Raw genomic sequence first — 13,576 nt, forward strand, 5'->3', positions numbered from 1 at the left:
ATGATTCTCAAAAATTCATTCACAAGTTCATCCAAAGCCATTAAATTCTAAATAATTAATACAATATAGATAACCGACAAAATCTGTTAAAGTAACTAAGATGTGACTCTACAAAAACTCTCTGTACAACCAAAACTATCTTCAAACAACAAAACCTGCATCAAGCTTCAAAACTTCCAACCTCAATCAACTAAAACCAAGTCTACTCTAGAGTCTTTGGCTCAAAAGCTATCACCTTAAAAGAATGAACTTTCTACAACTCTGAAAAATATGTGAAATAAAGTGGTGAGCTGCCACATGCTTAGTAAGTAGCAAATTAATGGGGGTGTGAGAGTTGACAATTTTCTTCATGACTATAAGGGAGTGAATAAGTTTCCAATAAAAAAATAATGTGGGTTGTACAATTTTATCTCAAATAACATATTCGACAAAATATCATATTCAAGGTCACATGAGAATAGGAAAATCACTAATTTTAAATGCTAGTGTGCTCCATGAATTTGCCTCCTCATGTAAATATGTTTAAAAAATGTGGAGAAGAAAAATGAAAGAAATTACAAAGTGGCATTTAGCCTATGGGGCACACCTAGCGGTCACCACTAGGCGGCAGACTAGCATTACCCAATCACCAATATACTACAAAAATATCATATCACGAAGACATCATGTTGTGAGGGGCATCAATATTTCAGGAAGATATCATGCCATGAAGACATCACACCACAAGGGGCATCAAACATGTCACAATGACATTCATATCATGGGCTCGAGAATAAATAACATTCTCACATTTAACTTCCAAAATTTAATAAGTCACATAGCATTTCTCAAACATTTCAACCATTACAAAATTTGCACAAGTACCACAAGCAGTGCCAAAATAGTAGAAAAATGTGCACAAATCCAAAGTTTGCACAAGTTTGAAACATAATACCAAAGTGAACCATTCCAAACAAAAACAAACTAGTTCTTTTAGCAAAAACCCATTAAAGAGACACTTACCTCGATTGCTAGTCAAAAGTAATCACACAATATTCCTTCACCAATAGTCACTCAGAATTAATTTTAAAACCGTTACAACATGTCAACTTCTACACTAAAAATGATCTCATTTAACTCTAAATTTTCACCAAATCTTTAATAACATGAATTTAGACTTGCCCAAAAGTATTATCCTCACAATTGATAAACCCCAAATTTCTAGATTGTAAACATGCTGCTAGACAGCACCTATACCGATCTCTATTAATCCCTTATTATCTCAACGTAAATAAGGTATAAACTCAGTCATATAACAATAACATAAACATAGATTAATTCTACCTAATACCCATAATTAAGACTTACTAATTTACTCTATGACGCCCCCGACCCCCATCTACGGAAACAAGGGAATCGAGGCGTCCGAGATGATGACAACACGGGTCACGCATCCCTTCGCCAAGTGCCAAATGTGTGTACATGCAACACGTGTACATAAAAAATAACGTAACGAGTAATAGACGTCTTTCAACTAAGTACTAGAATTTGTTTAAAAGACAAACTCGCTTAAACACAAGCGTATCAAAATATTACAAATTTCTAGTAACATCATAAAATCAAAATACATAATTTAAAGGCAAGAAAATAATTTCCAAATAATACAAGCAAAACTCCAATCAGTCATCCAGCAAAGCCAAGCCGCCTCCTCAGGCTCAAATTCCTCATCATCTACATCAAAATCTATGGTACCAAAGACAGTACCGCAGTTAAATAATAATCCAAACAACCCACAAGATGAAAATACATTAAAGTCACAAAAATATACATAAATGTGATGTCATATGCATGAGATCCGAAAATAAACATTTTCTAAAAATAATATTTTTCCAACGCATGCCAAAAATCTCATTTTTGCCCCACAATATTTCCTTTAAAACATTTTCTCACTATTATCCTAGATAATTGCCAAAAAATTTCATTTTGCCATTTTTCCAGAAAATGGCCCAATAACCAACTATCAGAGCACTGTAGGCGGGATTCTACCACCATCCCTAAACGTGCACTGTAGGTGAAAATCGTAAGCGAGACTCTACCACCATCCCTACATTGACTCTATCAAACCGTTCCATCATTTATTTCAAAGACGTCAAAAATCCTTTCTCGTATAAAAATTCAGTTTCCAAATATGCACATGAACATGCATGCAATTACACGAAAACTCAATTTTTCTTTTTCAACACATATACATGCATGCACCATGCAATGCAAATGATAAGACAAATTATCTAATAAACTCAACATCATCCAAACATAAATAACTCAAACCTCAAATCCATCCGACCCCCAACTCCTCAGACTCAGTCCAGCATAACCAACCAAAACACAATGTATTGTTAAAGCAAAAATATATTTAAATTTTAAAGAAAGTTTGAAAAATACTTACAGCGCTTTAAAGAAAATATTTATAGAAGATCAAATATCCGTTTAAACTCCCAAAAGTTAGCTTAAAAAAATAAGATAGCAAAAATACAATTTTTGGAACTAAAATGGGTTTAAAAAACAAGATGATTTTAAGGTGGGATTTTTGGATTTAAAAGGGCTTATTTTGCTAAAACAGATCTTGAAGATTAGGGCTGGAAAAAATGTGGCTTACGGTAGAGTAAAAGCCAACCCAAAACCCAGTTCAAAGCACACGGCGTGGGTCAAAACAGAGGCACAGGTTGCTCAAAAAATAGAGTACGGTTTAGCTAAAAACAGAGCAAAAGTGAGTTTAAAACCATTGAAAATTGCAAGGGATTTCCCACTACCAAGAACACGAAAATATTATAAGCAAAGAGAGAGGAAACCGAGCAAGAAATGAAGCTACAAACGGAGTACAGATTTTGGCACAAAATAGGGCATAAACTGTGGGAATCAAAGGAGAAAGAAGGGGCTTTTTACACCACAATAAAAAGGAGATAAACAAGAAACAAAAAAAGAGAAAAGAGGCACCCAAGGAACTCGGACAAACCTATAACAATGGAGAAAGATTCATGAAATAAAATGCAGAGAAATTAGAGAAAGAGCTTCGGTATTACTGTGAAAAATGAAACAAAAATGCAAAAGATTAAATGTAACTAACCAACTAAAGGAAACGATGGAGGAACGTAGTACATGAAATGGAGAGGAATCGGCTAGCAGAAGAGAAAGCAACGGAAATGACGATAAGAGGAAACGACGTCGCTGGGATAATGTTCCCTAGGATAATGTTCATAATTATGATTTTCCTTAATCTTATTTATTGTAAATCTTTAAATTGATTTTCAATATTATTAATTTCAAAGTCAGATAAATCAAGTGAATTTGTTTTACTTAATACATTAATATGAGATTGTCTTAAAGTAGATGTAGCATTATCAATACTTAATTTTTCTAATTTGCTAGAGATTTATTCTAACAAATCATCTTTGACTTTAAAAAAACTCGATTTTAAGTGAGCAGGAATTTCATGGGAGATAAATAAAGGAATTTCTCTTACTTATTTAATAGGAGTTTTAATATGGGATATTATGTTTTCAATCATTTCTAGTTACTTACTCATGGTTTTTAAATATAAATTAGTATAATTATTTTGTTGAATTATATTATAAATGTTTTTAATTTATGGTAAAGTTAACTTTTTTATTGGTGATGCTAATATTTGTGTATTTCTTTTATTATACTTAATAGCTTCAAAAGGAGGGTATTCTTCATAAATAATTTGATTATTTTCTACTTTAACCCATTGATTAGTAGTCCTATTTATAGTTAATAATTGATTTGATTTATATATTTCAAACCATATAAAGAAATGTATATTAATTTGTATACTTTCTAAATATTCATAATATCTTGTTTGGATAATTTCTTTCTAATTTTGAGAAAGTAGAGAAAAATGCAGATCTTTTCTGTTTATTTTCTTCTTTCATATAATCTTGTTTAAAATATTCTTTGTTAATTTTAAATTCTTCTTTACTCAGGGTGAATATTTGGGCATCATCTCCAACTACTTGTGAATATGTTAGAGAATAAGGTTCTTTAGTCTGATGGGGATTAGATGTGGATGCTAAATTAAGATGATTGATTGAATTTACTGGTGTATCAATAATATTTCCAGGAAAAACTCCCCTAATTTGAGTATCTAGATTTTGAGATTTGATATCAAAATTTTGTGATATGTTTCTAGAGACTGAAGTGAGTACAGATCTATTATCAAAATTTTGTGACCTATTACTACTGAGTGTAGATTTTGGTATATGGTAGTTGGAATGTGCTAGAGAAGAATAATGAGATAATGATTTTCTAAAAGATTGAAAGGCAATTTGGACTGTTCCGTCCTGATTTTGATCTATGTAATTTAAATCATCTTTAGAATTATTTTTTACTTTTGGTAATGGAATAATATTTTCTAATTACCATTCATTAGGAAAAGTAATCTGGTTCCAATGAATCTGTTTAGGAATTTGTATGCTAGAATTTGATATACTAGATTGTAATAATAATGTGTAGCCTTTTGGGCTAGTAATAAGAGCTTGCTGCTCTAATGTTGTTTTCATTAATTTATAATGGATCTTATATACTACAGTTAAAGGATGTGATCCTTTCATCATATGATAACCATTTGTTTAAATATTTAATGTTAAAGCATGTAAAATATTAATATCAAATAATGAAAGTGAATAATTAGGATAACAATTAAAATTAGGTAGATTGATTTGGGGCCCATCATGGACCTTAGAATATGCTAGATTCAACCATGCCAAGTAATGAATCATGGAAATTATAATGTCTTCCATCTCTCAAACAAAGTAATACCAAAGCAGTTAGTCTATTTCTGGTAAGTGGTTTTACTGCTATTTATACCAATCCAATATGTATAAAGGAATATTTCTGCTCCTTATGATGTTTAATGGCCTCTTTTGTTAATAATTGTAACGATTCATAATCATTATTTAAACTAATAGTTTTCTCTACTGTTTTAATTGTATAATTAGTAAGAAATGATAATTTTGAATAAAAAGTTGATTGTTTATATATTTGATTTTTGGGTACATTAGGAATTGTCAAATCTTGTAAATTTCTTTCTATATCTATTATGCTATAATCTTTTTAGTTTACATTTTCAGTTTCTATAGGTGTATTGATAGTAGACGTTTTAGGTTTGAATAAAGAATTCGTTGAAACATAATTTTTATGCAAAGACCACCCTTAAAGCTAAATAATTCCTGGATAAAAGATAAATAAGTAGATTAAGATCTTGAGGGAACACCACCAAGACCACCCTTAAAGCTTTCTTGGCATAAACGTGCTGACTAATGGATTTTTATAACTTACCAATACAAGATTCTCAATATACCCTATTTTCTTTTATGTCAGTTACCGTTGTTAAAAATCTCTATCAATGAATTTTTACTATTTTTTTTATATATAAAGCAAGAATACTTAGGTGATTTTTTACACTTTTAATTTTTGATCTTAAGAAGTCACAATGATCTTCTAATTCTTTTATAGCAGCCTATATACTTTGATATACACGATATCTTTCCATCATTGAGTAATAATCTAATCTCATTAATAATTTGGCAATAATCTAACCTCATTAATAATTATTTTTCTTTAAGATACTTTATCATTTCTATTAAATTTTTAATTCAAGTCTCAGATTATATTCTCTACAATTTAATTCATAACTATCACAAAAACCAATATTATGAGCGTAATAGTTAATCATGAAATTAAACATAAACAGAATAAACAAATAAAAAACAACAATAAGATAATATTCTTTTATGTAGTTTACCGTTATTAAAAATCTACATCAGTGAATTTTTACTCTTTATATATATAGACTATATATATAGTATAATATATAGTACTAGACTATATACTATATAGTCTATATAATTATAGACTATAACTATATACTTATATATATATATATATATATATATATATATATATATATATTTCCCAATGCTGGCTGTCGTTATGAATTAAGAAAACAACTTTTCTCTAGTGTGAGAAACTCTCCATTCTCTATAGGAAAAAGATAAGGAAAGCCGTTGTGGTCCCTCCCTCCTCGATTTTTTTATTGTTTATGTTTTATGAGCCATGAACGTCTCTTTAGGTCATAAAAGTTGTTTCTGGTTTTTGTTTGGTTGTGTTTTTGTTCTGTTGAAAGGCCATCACAAGGCTTGGTACCGAGTCCTTTTCCTTATCAAATCACCCAGCTGGGCAGAGAGACATTCCACGTTGGAGGTGGAGGTTTTCAGCTTCGTATGGCCGACATTCCTAACTGCTTTGAATTGGTCTTCTGAAGGGACAGCAGAGAGGGTTTATAGTGTGACTTGGTTAAGGAGTCTAGCTCTTGGAGATGGATTTTAGCTTGCTGGTTAGGGTGCTCTTCCATGGGGTATATGAATTCTGTTTTATCCATGGAAAACAGGGGTTTTTTTTGTTTTTTTTTTATGCATGCCGAGCTGCAATGAGGTGATAAAGCGTCTTTTGGGGTGGAACTTAGCCATAGCTCACAATGGATGTTCTTAGGTTTTCTCGGTTTTTTTCATTTTATTTCTTTTTGTTAGATCTGTTTGGTTGTGGATGTCTAGAAATAAGCTCACAGTGGCTCTGTGCATGGTTGTTAAACAAAGATATGGAGGTTGTTCGTCTCTGGGTTTCGTCTATGCCATCCCAAAACGAAGGTTGTCCCGATCAGAGGTTACCGGTAATGGAAGAGGATGATGGCGACGGGGCTGGATTCCTGGACTAGGAGGTGGGCATGGGCATGGGCATGGGCATGGGGACGAGCATAGGCAGCAGCTTGTTATGTAGTTAGTGGAGAGCATGGGGACGAGCATGGGCACTCCCAATCAGAAGCGTACCAGAGCATACGGTGTAGTTAGTGGACATGGGTAGCAGCGTACAATGGTTTATGTTTTTTTGTCTTTTCAATTAGGGTTGTCAGTGGCATTTTTATTCCCTTTCCTGTTAGGTTAATGAAAATAAATTGAAATAGGCAATTGCATTTCCTCTTTTGGAGGAGTAGGGTAGTGAGTCCCTATCCTTCTTTGGAGGATGATGGTGGAGAATTCCCCTCCTCTTTTGGAGGGTGGGGGTGAAATGAGTTGTTGTCTCACAGATAAGCCGAGATGAACACCTCTATTTGTACAGAGTCTCGCATCTCAGAAAGGGTGTGTCATTAGAGAGCTTTTGAAGTTTTTAGACAATGTCCAGCACAATGAAAGTTGTGTGCGGGGGAGCTTATAACAAATGAGTAGTTGGCTTGTAATCAGGATTTGTACCCAAACTTATTGGTCACAGTGGTAACTTACTTCATCCATGAATTGAATTGAAGTCTATTTCAAAAATATATATATACTTACATATATATATAGTATTCAACCATATATATACTTATAAAATACTATATTACTAGACTATATATATTTTACTAGACTATATACATGAAGTATAATTATATATATGTACTTATATGTATAGTATTCAACTATATATATACTTGTAAAATATTATATAATCTAGTACTATATATAGTACTAGATTAAGTACTTTAGTAGTATAATTATAGACTATATATATGTACTTATATATATAATATTCAACTATATATATACTTGTAAAATACTATATACTAGACTATATATATAGTACTAGACTATATACTTTAGTAGTATAATTATAGACTTTATATATGTACTTATATATAATATTTAACTATATATATACTTGTAAAATACTATATAGTCTACTACTATATAGTATACATGATATATAATATAATACAATATAATATAATAACATATATAATTTATATGTATAATATAATGTAATATATTATATTATAATTTTTAATATAATATATAAAATTAATTTACATGATATTATATAATATAATATATAAAAATAAAATTTTTTTCCTCAATACGTTCGAACGTACATGATATACATCCAAATGAAAGTGAAAAAGTGACGGGAGTTTTCCCACTTGAACTTTGGGACCCAAAAATGTTTAAACGTTTAAATATAACGTTCGAACGTATTGTAGAAAATTTGGGCGGGATAATTTACCTTTCGAACGTCAAGTAATGAACGTCTGAACTTCAAGTTATAGACAGATGGCCTTTAATGAAAACATGCATGGGAAAGTAGAGAGAGAGAGAGAGGGTTAGATTGAGTTAGAGTGAGAGAAAATTAGTGTATTTTTCTTTTTCCTCCCAAAGGGAAGTAAGGTAAAAATATTTTTTCTTTTGATGTTTTTACAATTTCATAATATTTGTCAATATTTTTTTTATATGTATTTAACTAGCTAGTGTTGTGATTTTTTTGAAAGATTGTTTGTTGTGGCTTATTAAAAACTTGTGATTTGCAACAGGATATTGTAATCACAAGGTATATATACTAAACTCTATTAATACATTTGGTAGTAATTTTATTGTGGATAAAAGTGAAATTTTTTATGTGTATAATGTGAGTTGATTGGGGATTTTGATGAATTAGATTAGGGAATAATATTGTGAGTTGAGTATTGAATTTTGATTGTATATATTGTGAATATGTTTTGAATTGGATATTGATGACACTACAAGAAATTGCTCCATTTTCGGCGGGTACAGTAGCCGAAAAAAACACCGTTTTTCGCCGGTATTGTTTATTACCCGCTATTTATAGTCGCCACGGAATAGCCGCTATTAAAGAGCCAAGTAAAACATTTTCCGGCTACTTTTATAATAGCCAGAAATAAATATTATTTCCGACAATAATAATAACCGCAAATAAATAAAATGTTGTCGCAATAACTTTTGCCAATATCCATCATAAATAGCCAAAAATACTTTCCGGCTATATTTTTTAGTTGGAAATACTTATTAGCGTCAAAATTTTTTAAGCCGCAAATAGATAGTGGCTAGTTTTTAGTCGCCCAATTATTTTCCGGCTATATATTTTTATTAGCCGGAAATTTATATTTGCAGCTACATTTATAGCCGGAAATAGTGCTGGATTGGTTCTGACAATTTTATTACCGGCTATATATTTTCGCCGGAAAAAAGTATTTGCAACTACTTTTGTAGCCGGAAATAGTGAAGCTTTGCTATTATTTAATTTATTCCGGCGAAATATTGTCGTCGGAAATGTTTGGAAGCAGTCCCTGTTTAATTTGTACATTCATACGTTGTTTTTCCCTGAATACTTGCGTGTTAATAAACAAAGCAAATTAATAAGTTAAAAAATACTATATATAGAGAAATTCATTTTTGCTTGAAACATCATTCATATAACCTCAAAGTACATATGTAAAGCTTAACCATTGCACTGCCATTGTTTTAAGTTTTACATAAAACCATCCAACATATCACAATGTAACAAAAATTTACAAGTGAAAGTAATTTTATATGGGTTTAGCTAGCTGTTCCATCAATCTTTGACAGCTTATGAAATGTTTTTGCGCTATTTCTTGATATCTTGGTTCAATCCTGTGAGAAACAAGAACAAAAAATAAGTCATGAGCTTTTAGAGATGTCATCAAACACAAGCTAGCTAGCATGCACAACCAAATAGAATGCAAAATGCAATAAATCAAAGTATTCAACAATGTTGTTATTTTCAAATGTACATGTTTTCTATACCAACTATGTGAAGAATTTTCTAATCAGATTTTTTAACGATGTAGTAATAAATTTCCCCATGCATAGTTTTTATAAAAAGAAATGTAACATAGAATGCAATATATTCTACTACCTAATTGATTTCAATCATCACATATGTATCACAAGATAATCATGGGTCTCAAAAACGTTAAGTTCCAAATCAAATAGATAGTCATACTGAGTTATTTAATTGGATCTTCGGATCAAGAACCATTATTCAGCTCATAGCATCCCTGAGATAACATGGGATTTAAAAGGTTGGATGCTTCATGTGTTCTTTACTGATTGGTGGTTGCTAGTGCAAGTTTGGCTTGTCTCCTTTTGCATCAAGTGGACATTGAACAAGCCTTTCTAAAAACGTGGGAAGACTTGGTCTAAGTTGCATCATCAGTTATGTTTTATATGTTGCAACTATTTGATGCTTCTGACTAGGACAAGAGAATGATTAAAAGCAAAGAAAAGCAAGCAGAAGACTACACTCCTAAGTTTGAAGTATTTGTTGGTCAACGGCCACATTTAATATCAACATTAATTATAATCAAAAGACAACCTATTCAACATTTTCACTTGATTTAACCCATATATACAATGAAGACAGCTGGGAATAATTTAGCTGATTTCTAATCTGAAAATGAACATAAATTATTTAATCATCGCATGACTAAAATGGAAAAGTTGGATGGAGGCCAGCTTGGGTTTGAACCGATTCAGAAGTCAGGAAAAATTTGGATGGTGACTGGTTATTAATCAGCTATATTCTGATATTAGCCGGAAATTAATTCTTAAATACTCATTCAAATTGCAGTGGTTAGCTTGTTGTTGTTCGGAACTAACACCCACACATATAAGTAAAACTATATCTAATCCTGTGTAGGGAGACACCATTCTTTATCACCAGAAACTCTGTATGCAAAGCAATCACTTCTCACCTATAGCATCCATCAGTTCTAGAAACTTTACCAACAAAACAGAAAAATAAATCTTGGCCAATTAAGCATCTAGCTCTCTTTCAACCAATTAGTGAATGCACGAACAAGTCAATCTTCATAAATCATAGTCAACTACGTACTTACTTTACTCTAATAAATAGGATATATGTTCCCCTATAAGTAAAGAGGAGTGAGAGAGGGAGAGAAACCTTGGGCTGCCTTTTTTAAATATGCACTTCCTCCTCTTAGAGAAAGTCACCTGCCATGCTGTGGTATTGTCGATCCTCTTCATCTGAATTTTCTTACTCGTCATTTTCCTAGAAACCATTGTCCGACGCTTCATTGATAAAACCAAATAGTCAGTCTATAATACTAATCGACAGAATTTTTAAGCTCTTAACAAGGAAAATTTCATCAAAGAGATACTAAGTGATACAAAAAAAGGAAGAGATACGAAATATGCCTCATATATACTTCATAGGTTTCCAGATGGTTTAGGAGAAATCAAAACTGCAGTAGCACCAAAGAGGGATGATTTTCTTTCTTAAACTATTCAATCGATGTCAATCATAACATGCAAATAAGTATGCAATGCTAATCGTTAAGAATTCAAATCAGACCATAAAAAAGCCTATGGGTGTAGGACATTACTTACCTTGTTGTAGTAGTTTGACCTGACATCCAATGACCAATAACTTCCAAAATGTAGCGGTTGGTGGCAACAGAAATGTACAATGGCATAAGCTACAAAATATCCACAAAACCTAACCTTACACTACCTACCCCACACCATTAGACCCTAAACAAAATATTAACTAAGTAGGAGGCATTTTGTGAAAACTATATTACTTTCACCTTCATCTCCTTATCAAAATTCACAAAAAATGGTTCATGGCCAAATATTAACTATGCAGGTCCCTGAGTCTCTCTATGAGACTCTCCCTGCGTCTGCCGCTCTGACTCATATCTCTCCATGAACTTGTCGTATTCAACTTGTCTCTCCATTAGCATCATGACATTCGCTCGTAAGTCATCAAGCTGGCCCTTATAATCTGAAGCAGCTTTCTCAAACCTTTATGCACGTTCAGTTAATTCCGCTATTTGGGCATCAGCTGCTTCTCTAGATGACTCCGGGATAACCATCTCGCTAAGCCCCCTTACATACCCTGATCTTTGGCCCAAAACTTCCTTAAAGATTGTTGCTGCAGCCTCATTAGTCCTCTTCTCCGGCTCCAGCTCTGACATCTTTGCTGCCATCTCCAGCTATTAACCATTGGAAAATCACAAACTCGGTAATAAGTTGGTTGTATTTAGACAACACCATATAATAATGAAAGCAATTGAACCCATATTAATTTAGCTAGCACTTTAACACTCACATATTTCTCTTCAGCAATGGGAGTCACAAATTTGTTCTTTTTCTTTGACCACCTCACTTCTTTAAAAAAATCTACCAAATTCTCCTCATTCCCAGACTGCCAATACAAGCAAATTAAATTCATTAGACACTTAAACTATATCACACTAAGTTCTCATTGATGTGCATCTTGCATGTCGACCTTAATTGACTTACCCTCATCTCCATTAGGCGTACAAATGACCTTCGTCCAACCGTGTGATTGTTTTCTTGCTTATCTCTATTACCTTTATTTCGTTCAGACATTCGCTACACTCACACGAGACATGATATACATTAAAGCAATCACACATGCCAAGCTTAACAAATATCAAACAGTGCTTAAAAAAGTATGCAGTCAAAGCAACGTTAATTCAATATTTGACTTCCAACTTACCTTATACTCCTCGCTTGCATATCGAGCGCATAACTTCACCCAGGTGGTTGGTGTCACCAACGGTGGCACATTCGCAAGTGCTTGTTCATTACTCTCGTATTTCTTGTAGGTTTTATGTAAATCATACCGAATATGATTAAACCGCTTCCGAAGTGTCTTCATAACCGTATCACGGTGATTCTTCTTGGTCCAATCGAGGATGAAGTCAGCCTAGGGACAAACAACAAACATATTAATTATAGAGAATGCTACGAGTTGAATATAAGCAACCTTGGGATTTCAACTACTCTATTTGAAAACGTATGAAATTCCAAATCAAGTTAACCTGAACACGTGTTACCAATTCTTCCTTCTCATTAGCTGGAACGACATGCCAGCTAGGATGACTCAAGTCCATATGGTGCTTAACCAACCATGTAACCCTTGTAGTAAAATTGTAGCATTTTCACAACAAGGTGCAGTCTCACCATCCTTAATTCTCAAGGGTATCTTTCCATGCTTTCGTAACTTCTCAAACTCTGTGCTTTTTGCTGCTCCTCGGCCACGCTTCTGGCTTGGTGGTACTAATGTTTTCAATTGACATGTTAGCATCATATAGATCGTGTAACAATCAAATTAAGCAACCACTAACATACTATGTAAAACAACACCTCAGAAAATTAGAAATATACCATCCGGGTTTGCACTTTGTGAATCAACTACTGGCATGTCATTGGGTTCTGTGCTCGGGACGCAATCAGGCGGCTCAGTTGAGTCATCTGAGCTTGATAATGCATCATTTTGGGCAGTAATGGCAGGAATGGGTACTGTATCTTGAACTTCATCATTTCTTTGAGATCTACCTCGACCTCGGCCACCCCTCACTCCACGTGATCGACCTCTACCTCTTTTAACGATCGGCATATCCAAGGCGAAGGCAACCAATAGATGTTCCCTGCAATCACACTAAGTATATACAATTAGACCAATAAATTTTGCCAAATTCTGGGCATAAAGGGGTGTGGCGATTCCTCAGTTGTTGCTTGAACTTAATATACCAATAAACTTTGTCAAATTCTTGAAAAATAACAAACTAATATATTGTCAAAAACAACATACAAAATTTTACCAAAGTGATAAAAGTCTTCTATGCAACAGAAATACATAAAGGGTGCTCACACATCCATTCAATAGAACATCAATACAATAA

Source organism: Carya illinoinensis, chromosome 3, assembly GCF_018687715.1.
Source record: "Carya illinoinensis cultivar Pawnee chromosome 3, C.illinoinensisPawnee_v1, whole genome shotgun sequence".
NCBI lineage: Eukaryota > Viridiplantae > Streptophyta > Magnoliopsida > Fagales > Juglandaceae > Carya > Carya illinoinensis.